This window comes from Leopardus geoffroyi, chromosome A1 (assembly GCF_018350155.1).
Source record: "Leopardus geoffroyi isolate Oge1 chromosome A1, O.geoffroyi_Oge1_pat1.0, whole genome shotgun sequence".
Taxonomy (NCBI): domain Eukaryota; kingdom Metazoa; phylum Chordata; class Mammalia; order Carnivora; family Felidae; genus Leopardus; species Leopardus geoffroyi.
In genome coordinates, this window is record NC_059326.1 from 206,557,741 (window position 1) to 206,569,094 (window position 11,354).

Genomic DNA, 11,354 nt, shown 5'->3' on the forward strand with positions numbered 1-11,354 from the left:
TAGATACTCATTAGTCAGAACACCACACATCCAAGTCATGCCTGATAATTTGAGAATCCATATATTATTCTGTAGATGACAGGATTTTAGATTATAGAGTATTTATCCTAAATGTGCTAATAAATACTACATACACATTGAAAAATCATGCAAGGTGTAAATCACAGAACCCAGATCTGTAATTGGGACCTAGGTGCAAAATTTTATGGTAGTAGTCTTAGCATAAAGACTTTTAAATTGATGTTATTTGGTAAAACTATAATGAAGACTTAACTAAAGAAGCTTTGTCTGAGAAAGCTAAGAGTTTTCATGCTTATAACTGACCAGGATAGCCTCTTCAGTTTGAAAATTATGTTTTATGTAATGACATCAAAAGCTTGTCACTACCGTTCCCAGCAGTAAGAAAAGTTTGTATGTATGTGTATAGAGGCTTTTTCACAAAGCCTGAAAATACACACACACACACACACACACACACACACACACACACACACACACACATATATATATACACACACACACACACACACACACACACACCTTTCTAATTTGACTCTGGACCAGCCATTCTGAGCTCTGATTTCATGACATATGTGTATCTAAGTGAGTTATGAGTTGACACAAGAACCATAGTTCCATAATTATCTTTAAATCAATGGGTATATTAGATGTGTTTTTTTCTGAGAGATTTTTATCGAGCCTGTGGTGTGTACTTTGTAACTGATGACATTTTAGGATGGAGAAAGTAAGGGTTTTTTTTTTTTAATACCAGTAATAAAATACAGAAATTTGTGATTTACTCATTATCAAAGTAAATTAAAATGAAATATGTCACTTAAAAAAATTTTTTTAATGTTTATTTATTTTTGAGAAAGAGAGAGAGTGTGAACAGGGAAGGGGCAGAGAGAGAGGGAGACATAGAATTTGAAGCAGGCTCCAGGCTCTGAGCTGTCGGCACAGAGCCCAACATGGGGCTCGAACTCATGAACCACGAGATCGTGACCTGAGCCGAAGTCAGACGCTTAACCGACTGAGCCACCCAGGCACCCCTGAAATATGTCACTTTAGTCACTTGCAATTAAATATGCCCCCTTGAATGGAAGGGAAGGGGTAGCCCTGGATAGCCTTGTGGCTGGTGTACCATGAATTGTGCCTTTGTGAGTGTTGTATGTGAACTTGCTGTGTGTGCCAAGGTGGAGAAATGTTGATCTACCCTTTGTGGGGAAGTCAGAGGGCAGAGGTAGCCTCCTTTCACGGTGCTTCTTTGGACATCCAATTAGCAAGCAATTGCTCCCTTCCCTTATCCCTCCCGCCTCCCTGGGAAAGAGCGTTTGGGATAAAAAACTGGACACGCAAACCCCTTTTTTGGGATTTATCATGTTTGTGGAGCCTATGTTGTGTTCTCTTGCCAGACATGTAAACTTTGCAGTGAAGGCTCTCTGCTCTGTGGTTGTGTAGGATTGCCCATGCCTTGGTGAGCAGGTCTGTCTAATTCTGGGTTAGCTATTAGGTGGCCATTTTCGGCACAAACCTAAATTACATCCTTTAACCTAGATCTTTCAGCAATTAATCTGACATACTGAATCTCCATTTGCCTGACTTGGTCTCTCAAGTGGCTCAGAAGACAGGAGGGGACAAAGGGTATTATTTTATGATTTCCTCAAACTCCAACAAAAATTCGTGAAAATTATATTTCACTTTTTTTAGAAATAAATTTGTTTAGTCTTTTTTTTAAGTTTATTTATTTATTTTTAGAGAGGGAGAGCAATCAGAGGAGGGGCAGAGAGAGGGAGAGAGAGAATCCAAAGCAGGTTCTGTGCTATCTTCGAGGAGCCTGACACGGGGCTTAATCTCATGGAACTGTGAGATCATGATCTGAGCCAAAACCAAGAGTTGGACACTTAACCAACTGAGCCACTCAGGCACCCTATGAAAATTACATTTCAAAGCATGAGATAAATTAAAAACCAAATTGGGAATTTTTTTCTAATTTTATTTATTTTTTATCATGGTAATTCTATGTTATTGGAATGTTAATTTTAAGGTAATGTTAATTGCAAGGTAATATGTAAACATTTTCAGAATATTTAAAAGATCTACTCACTTGGAATTGTCATAGACCACAATATTGACTTGATTTAAAAAAAAAGTGGGAGGTGGCACCTGGGTGACTCAGTGGGTCTGACGTTAGCTCAGGTCATGATCTTACAGTTCATGAGTTCGAGCCCCATGTCAGGCTCTGTGCTGACAGCTCGGAGCCTGGAGCCTGCTTCAGATTCTGAGTCTCCCTCTCTCTCTGCCCCTCCCCCACTCACACTCTTTCTCTCTCTCAAAAATAAAATATTTTTTAAAAATTAAAAACATTTTTAATGTTTATTTTTGAGAGAGAGTGCGAGCAGGGAAGGGCAGAGAGAGAGACACACACACAGAATTTGAAGCATTCTGAGCTGTCAGCACAGAGCCTGGCACCGGGCTTGAACTCGCGAACCGTGAGATCGTGACCTGAGCCGAAGTCGGACACTTAACTGACTGAGCCACCCAGGTGCCCCATTGACTCACTTTAATTAGAATGAAAGAATGTAAAATAAATCAAGTTCTCTGCCTACCCTGTCAACTTTCTTAAAAGTGTAATATACATATAATAAAATGCACCCTATGTTATAAGTCTACAGTTAGAGTTTTTTGGGGTTTTTTTTAATATTTATTTTTTGAGAGAGAGAAAATCCCAAGCAGGCTCCATGTTGCTGGTGTGGAACCTGATGTGGGGCTCGATCCCACAAACCATGAGTTCATGACCTGAACTGAAATCAAGAGTTAGCCACTGAACCACCTGAGCCACTCAGGTGCCCCTACAGTTTGTGGAGTTTTAACAAATGTGAAGAACCACAGAATCCCCAATACCATCAAGAGATAGAATATTTACATCACCCAAAAAGTTCTCTAATGCTCATTTGCAGTCCGTTCTTCTCCACTCCAACAACCAGTACTGTTCAACTACTATACTTCCTGTGACTGTAAATTAGATTTGATTTTTGTAGAATTTCAAATAAATCATACAATATTTACTCTGTGTCTGACACTTTGTTCAGCATACTTTTGAAATCCACCCATGTTGGGATTCATCTATGCTATTTTGTATATTGGCAATATGTTTTATTTTTATTGCTGAGTATTATTCTGTTGTATGGATACACCACAATTTGTAGCTATTCATATATGTTGATGGACATCTAGGTTGTTGATAAACATCTAAGTTGTGGTCTCTTATGAATAAAGCTGCTGTGTACATATGTTGCAGGTCTGTGTGTGGATATGTGTTTTCATTTCTCTTGGTTAAATACCTGGAGGTAGGATTGTTGCGTCTTATGGTAAGTTATGTGTAACTTTACAGGAAACTAAAACTTTCCCATGGTATCTGTGCCATTTTGCATTCTGACAAACAGTGTATTTAAAGGTTTCAGTTGCTCTATATCCTTGTCAAAGCTTGATATTGTCATTGTTTTTTAACTAGTGGATGTATATATAGTATATCTCATTTTTAAACATTTTTTTGTTTTAGAGAGAGAGCATGAGTGGCAGAGATGGGCAGAAGGAAAGAGAATCTTAAGCAAGCTCCACACTCAGCGCAGAGCCCAACACAGGGTTCAATCCCACAACCCTGGCATCATGACCTGAGCTGAAATGAACAGTCGGATGCTCAACCACCTGAGCCACCCAGGCTCCCCTCATTGTAGTTTTAATATGCATTTCTCTGGTAATGTTAAATGTTTCTTCATATGCTTATTTGACATTTGTGTATCTTCTGGGAAGGGTCTGTTCAAGTATTTTGCCAGTTTTTCATTTGGGTTATCTAATTATTGAGTTGTAAGGATTTCTTCTATATTCTGGATAAAAACTCTTTATGAGATATTTGTATTGTGAATAATTTGTCCCTATCTGTGGTTTGCCTTTGGTTTTCTTTTTTCGTTTTTTTTTTTTTAAGTTTGTTTATTTTGAGAGAGAATGTGAGTGGGAGAGGGGCAGAGAGAGAGGGAGAGAGAGAATCCCAAGCAGGCTCTGCACTGATGGTTCAGCTGTTAGCTGGGCTCCATGCAAGGCTCAATCTCATGAACTGTGAGCTCATGACCTGAGCTGAGATCAACAGTTGGACACTTAACCCGTCTGAGGCATGAGGTGCTCTGCCCTTTTGTTTTCTTAATGATATTTTTCAAAGGGCAGAATTTTAAATTTTTGATGAAGTCCAATTTATATATACGCACACTATATTTATACTTTATATTTATATTTATATTTATATTTATATTTATATTTATATTTATATTTATATTTATGGTTTTGCTTTTTGTGTGCTGAGAAATCTGTACTTACTCCAAGATCAGGAAGATGTTCTGTGTTTTCTGCTAGAAGTTTTATAGTTTTAGCTTTTATAATTAAGGTTGAGGTTCATTTTTTGATGTCCCCTTACTCAAACACTGTTGAAAAACTGTTCTTTCCCTTTGAAATACCTTGGCATCTTGAAAATCCATTCATCATGTCTTTGTGGGTCTGAGTTCCGTATTCTGTTACACAGATTCATATGTTTATTCTTATACCAATTCCACACTGTCTTGATTACTATGGCTTACAAATTATAGTCTTAAAAACCATTGTGATTTTTCCAATTTTGTCCTTCCTCACCCCCCATAATTGTTTAGCTGTTCTAGTTTCTTTCCATTTGCATATATATATTTTTTAATTTTTTAAAGTTTTATTTTCTTTTTGTCTTCATAATACATTTTAAAATCAACTTGTCTATAAGTCTGCTAGGATTTTGTTTGGAATCACATTGGATCTACAAGTCAATTTGGGAAGAATTACCATCTTAACAATATCCTATCTTTGAATTCATGATTGTGGCATAACTGTCTTTTAGATCTTTAATTTCTCTTAATGGTGTTTTATGGTTTTCTGTGAATAGGTCTTGACCTCGTTTATCCATAAGTATGCCATATTTTTGATGCTATTACAAGGAGTGTTTTTAAATTTTTATATTCTAATTTGATGCTATTATATAGACATATAATCAATTTTTTGTATGTTGACCTTGTGGCCTACCACCTTGATAGTTCATTTATTAGTTGAATTAGCTTTTTTGTACATTTTTTACAATATTGTACCTATGTTATCATGTTTTTGTGAATAAGGACAGTTTTTCTTCTTCCTTTTCAAACTATATGCCTTTTATTCCCATCTGTCTTATTGCAATGGCTAGAACCTCCAGTATAGTATTAAATAGAAGCTGTGAGAAAGGACATTCTTGCCTTGTTATAATCTTTAGGTCTTTCACCATCAAGTATAATGGCACCTGTAGTTTTGTTTTATGTGTGTGTGTGTGTGTGTGTGTGTGTGTGTGTGTGTGTGTGTGCGCTTTATTCAATTGATGAAGTTCCTGGGTAAATAAATTTTGTTAAATGTGTTTTCTGTATGTATCAGAAGATCTTATAATTTTTCTTTTTAGCCTGTTAATATGATGAATTGTATTTATTTTTCAAATGGCAAATCAACAGCATTTCTGGGATAAACCTTACTTATTCATGCTGGATTATCCATTTTAGATCTTTCTTCATTCAATTTGGTAATATTAAGGATTTTTATATCTATCTTCATGAAGAATATTGGTCTGTAGTTTTTTATAGTTCTTGAATCAGGATAATGCTTACCTCAATTTTTAAAAAGTTTAGTATTTCCACCTACTCTTGTCTTAAAATGTTTCTGTAGATTTGGAATTTCTTTCAATAGTGTTTAATAGAACTAACAAGTGAAGTCACCTAGGCTTAGTGTTTTCTTTGAGGGAGGGTTTTAAATTATAAGTACGGTTTTAAAATAGCACACTGTAGTCTTGTCAATTATGTCACATTGAGTGATAGCATGGTCTGATTAAATTAGGATCCAAGAAAAGTCTATTCATTGCATCTGTTGATATGTCTCTTAATCTTTTTTTCTTTTTAATGTTTATTTATTCTGAGACAGAGAAAGTACTTGCAGGGGAGGGGCAGAGACAACGAGTGAGGAGAGAGAGAATCCCAAGTAGGCTGTCCCAAGTAGTGCAGAGCTCAATGAGGGGCTCAATCCCATGAACTGTGAGATCATGACCTGAGATCATGACCTGAAACCAAGACTTGGACACTTAACCGACTGAGCCACCCAGATGCTCCTCTTAATCTTTTTTTTTCAACGTTTTTTTTTTTTTTTTTTAATTTTTGGGACAGAGAGAGACAGAGCATGAACGGGGGAGGGGCAGAGAGAGAGGGAGACGCAGAATCGGAAACAGGCTCCAGGCTCTGAGCCATCAGCCCAGAGCCTGACGCGGGGCTCGAACTCACGGACCGCGAGATCGTGACCTGGCTGAAGTCAGACGCTTAACCGACTGCGCCACCCAGGCGCCCCTTAATCTTTTATAATATAGGTTCCCTTCCTATTTTTCCTTGCAATTTATTTTTCAAGGAACTGAATGTCCTTTAGAATTTCTCAGATTTTATGTTTTGTTTATTGCATCCCACCTAATGTCATTAATGTTCTTTTATATTTACTTTTCTTATAAATTGATCAGGTTCATTGAACTCTTTAGCAAGAATACAGCATAGGTGGCTTTCAGTGCTTAGACCAGAAATAAAATATTTCTGGCTGTCTCTTTTTGTAGTATCAGTAGCCATTGACTATCATTGCCTAGATCTATTATTTTATTAGCATCTACAAAATATTGTTAGTCTTTTTGTGCTAAAACAAAACAAAACAAAACAAAAACCTCTTAAAAAAAAAACACTTACCCTTATTTTGTGGCCAGGAAAACAATTTATGTAATAAAGGCAGTTTTTTTTAGTGGAGGCTTTGTTCTTTCCATTTATTTAGCACTGTTATGCCCAGAATTTGTGATCCCCAAAGACCACCAGGGAGCCGAGTCCGATGCAAAAGCAAAAGAGCCTTTATTCGAGCTAGCTTGAGCTCAGTCCCCTACCTGCACCGACGCAGCGGTGAGACACCAGGGAGAGAGAGAGAGTTTCAAAAGCACAAAGGTTTTATAGGGGTCTAGGGGCAGCTGATTGGCCGGGGAAGGGGCGTGGCCTCGGCCGATTGGCTGGGGAAGGGTCAGAGTCCCGCCACGCAGGTCGCTGGGCGTGTTTTGATCAGGAAGCTTGAATGGGTGAGCGGGAGGTCACTCAAAGGGAGGAGGCGTGGTCTAGGTGAAGGACACAGAACAAGATGGAGCCGGCCAGCGTAGGCCCGCCCTTTCAGCACTTCTCAAATAAGAGGTTGGTTCCCTTAGCATCCTTCAAAGGTGACTAGTGAGATATTTCATCTTGTTTTGGTATCATTATGAAGTCACGCATTGAGACATATTTGATATATTTCAATTCCCACAGTATTATTTATGTTGGTAGTGTGTACATCTAAACTTCAGAAGATAATGCCAAATTTATTTTTTCAAGATGGTTATATCAATTTTATATCCCACCAACAGTATGAGAATTTCAAAAGCATACTTGGTGTTTTCAGACTATAAAGTTTTTACAAATATGATTGCTGTATATCATTGTTGTGGAGCATCCTGATTGGGTGGAGGCTTTTGGCATGGGGGGACAGGGGGGAATAATTCACCTGTGGCAGAACAAAAGAGAAATTTGTTGAATACACTACAAGGGAGTAGTGGGTGGCACAGTAAAGGAGAGACTGCCACATGGTGGTGGTGGTGAGGGGCCATAGTTACATGGTGGAATGAGGAAGTATGGGGGACATATGGAATTTTCCCTTTTTTGGTAATCTTAAGAACTATGCCTGGTTGTAAGTAGCCCTTTTATCACTTAGGGGCTTAATGAGCCTCTGTCAGGTTGGTGGTCCCTGTGGGCCCTTTTGCCTTGCTCAGGTTTCCATTGCTCAAGCATGTTGCCTAAAAGCAGCCTCTTCAGTTGTGATTTCACCGCTTGTTCATTTTTAGACATCTATGACATGAACTTGATTTCTTACTATAGATGAATATGGTTTAGCTCTCCTGCATTTCCCCAGTATATTTATTTACTACTTCTGACTCCATTCCCAATAAAATTGACTATAATTTTGGCTTCAGTCTATATTTATTATTTAATAGGACTGTGTAATTATTACACATAGTTAATCTCACCTAGTATATTATTATTTTACCTTTTTTGTACTTCTCTTTGTTTCTCATGAAGTCAATAATTGCTTTTTTATTGCTATTCTTTAGTTTTCCATGTATGTATTACTAATTTTTCCCTTGACGTCTAATAGAAATATAATACTACTCTCAATATTGCCAAATGTGAAATAATATGTCAAAAAAATTTTTTAAACCTTAGAGACATTCTACAGCCCCCTTTCCTGCCTCAGTCTGGTTGCACATCCTGTTAGCCTGCTACAGAGCTGTTGTCTTGAGCTCTTTCATTATTGTTCTTGGAGTTCTCTTTGCTTCTCCTTTGCACTGAATCTTGTTTCATCCCTTTCCAAAAAGAAATATTGACCTAATTGTTCAGATTTTAGCGGGTGGGCTTGCCATGGTTAAAAGTTTTTAGGACTTGAATGTTTGGTGTACTCTTCTGTTCTATGGTGTGGAACGCGGTGGATGATCTGGACAGGTGAAGATAGGGTAATGAATGAACGGTAGAGACACTGATATTGATGTGAGGATAAGAGGCCCAACCATCTTTCTCTTTTCTTTTTTCCCCAAAGTGCTTCCAGCCCGCAGCTAAAGCCCCAGGTGTGGCCCAGGACAGCTCCATGCTAAACAATAGGGTGACATATTCTTGGCTAGGAGTCTCTTTTTCTCTGGTTCCAGTTCTTGTGTATCTGGAGAGCAATCTTGGGATCATACTTGCAGCATCTCAGACTCGGATCTGGTGGTGGTAGGAAGGGCATGTGGTGGGGAAAGCAGTGGAAGAAAGCACATTTCATGGTTTGTTTTCTCTGAAACTATTACCAGTACAGGTTCACTGCTAGCCAAAAGTAGAGCTTTCCTGTTGGACCTTTCATTGGTTGAAACGGTGTAAAGTGAAGTAGCAATTACCATTAATTTATAAGGAAAAAAATTTGAGCTTTCTCAAACCCCAAAAACCTCTCTTAGACTTTTTTGACACCTTAGGACACATTTTGCCAAAAAAAAAAAAAAAAAAAAATGCACAAAATAAATCCAGATAAAGCACAGATACTCACAGACACAGTTCAAGCTCTGGCAGCTTGATGCTGAGATGCTGAGTGTAGTTCTGGGGCAGGAGCGTGGCGAGGCCTCTTGCTGCTCAGGGCTCTGCTGCTTCTGGAATGGCTCGATTCAAAGCCAACATTGAATGCTATTTTTGCTTTTCACCTTTTTTGGTAAAAGCAAAAGTCTTCTTCAGAGTTTTTTGGTTGGTGAAACGTAGGCCTTTTGTAAAAGGGGAGTGGTGTAATGCAAACTTTGGGAAAGTAGGGGATGGTTGGAGTTTACTATTACATTATTACAGAAATTCTGTATTATTACAGGAATAATGCAGCTATTTCTGTCTTAAGGTTTAAGGCCAAAGGCATAGCTAACAGTAAATAGTACTATGTCTTGGTTTTCCCATGGACCTTTGTGTGTATGACCCCAATAAGAAACTCACGGAGAGGGTGACCGTACTTTGGGAAAGGACTTTTGTCCTTAGGTATTCCATGTCTTCTCATCAAAGTGCCATTTTAATAGCTGTATGAATCTCACAGTCTTTCCTAATACACGTGACCTGGTTGGCTAGATTGTCTTAAAGATTATGAGGTGGAGTTAAACTTATTTGTCAGCTATGACCCATTGGGGCCAGGTAGAATTTAATAATACCAGCCAGTTAGACTATCAGAACTTTCTTGCATAGAAAGTTTGAAGCTCTTAATGATCAGGAACAGGTTTCCCACAAGAAACCGTCTTCATATAACATAGCTGGTAAGTTTTATAAATAGATGTAGAACAAATGATGAATAATGCTGGTTTTTCTTCCTTGGTTCTCTTTTTTTTTTCTTTAATTTTCTTTTTTTTTAAATGTTTATTTATTTTTGAGAGAGAGAGTACAAGCAGGAGAGGGGCAGAGAGAGAGAGAGAGAGAGAGAGAGAGAGAATCCCAAGCAGGATCCAGACTGTGAGCCGTCAGCACAAGAGTCTGACGCGGGGCTCGAACACACAAACTGCAAGATCATGACCTGAGCCGAAGTCGGACGCTTATCCAACTGAGCCACCTGGCACCCCTTTGGTTGTTCTTTTAATAAGCCAGGCTCAACAAACAAAAGACACTGTCATGGACTGAATTGTATCTCCTTGAATTCATTGATGAAGCCCTACCCTCCTCGCCACCCTCCCCCCAACCTGACTATGTAACTGTATTTGGAGGTAGGGCCTTTAAAGAGATAATTCAGGTTAAACAAGGTCATAAGGGTGGACCCTAATCCAATATGAGTAGTGTCCTTATAAGAAGAGATATCAGGGAAGCATGTGTACAGAGAGAAGGCCATGTGACAGCATAGCAATAAGATGGCCCTCTGCAAGGCAAGGATAAGCCAAGCCTGCCAGCACCTTGATCTTGGACCCCTAGCCCCCAGAACTGTGAGAAAAGTGTCTGTTTAAAGCCATGCAGTCTGTGTGGTATTTTGTTATGGCAACCCTAACAAACTAATACGGACATATAACCCAATTTAAAAATGCACAAAGGATTTGAATAGACATTTCTCTGGAGAAGATCTACAAATGGCCCATAAGTATATGCAAAGATTCTCAACATCATTAATCATTAGGAATATGCAAATCAAAACTGTGAGGTACCGCTTCATATTCATTAGGATGGCTATAACTGAAAAAGACAATAATGAGTATGGAAGAGCATATGGAGAAATCCAAACCCTTGTACGTTGGTGGTGGGAATGTAAAATGGTACAGCTACTTGGGAAACAGTTTGGCAGTTCCTCAACAAATTAAACATACAGTTAACATATGACCCAGCAATGTTATTCCCAGGTATATAGAGAATTGAAAACATATGTTCACATAAAACCTTGTATACAGATGCTGCTATCAGTAATACAGAAATATTATTCAGCCAGAAAAAGGAAATGAAGTACTGATTCATGCTACAACATGGATGGACCTTGAAAATATTACGTTAAGTGAAAAAAGCCTGATAGTAAAGGCCATATATTGTATGATTCCATTTATGTCCAGAATCAGAGAATCCGTGGAAATACAGCCAGGTGCTAAGGAAAGAGGCGAATGGGGAGTAACTGTAGATGGGTTTCTTTTTGGGATGATATATATGTCCTGGAATCAGCAGTGATGGTTGCATTCTGTGAACATAATAAAATATGGGGCAAGC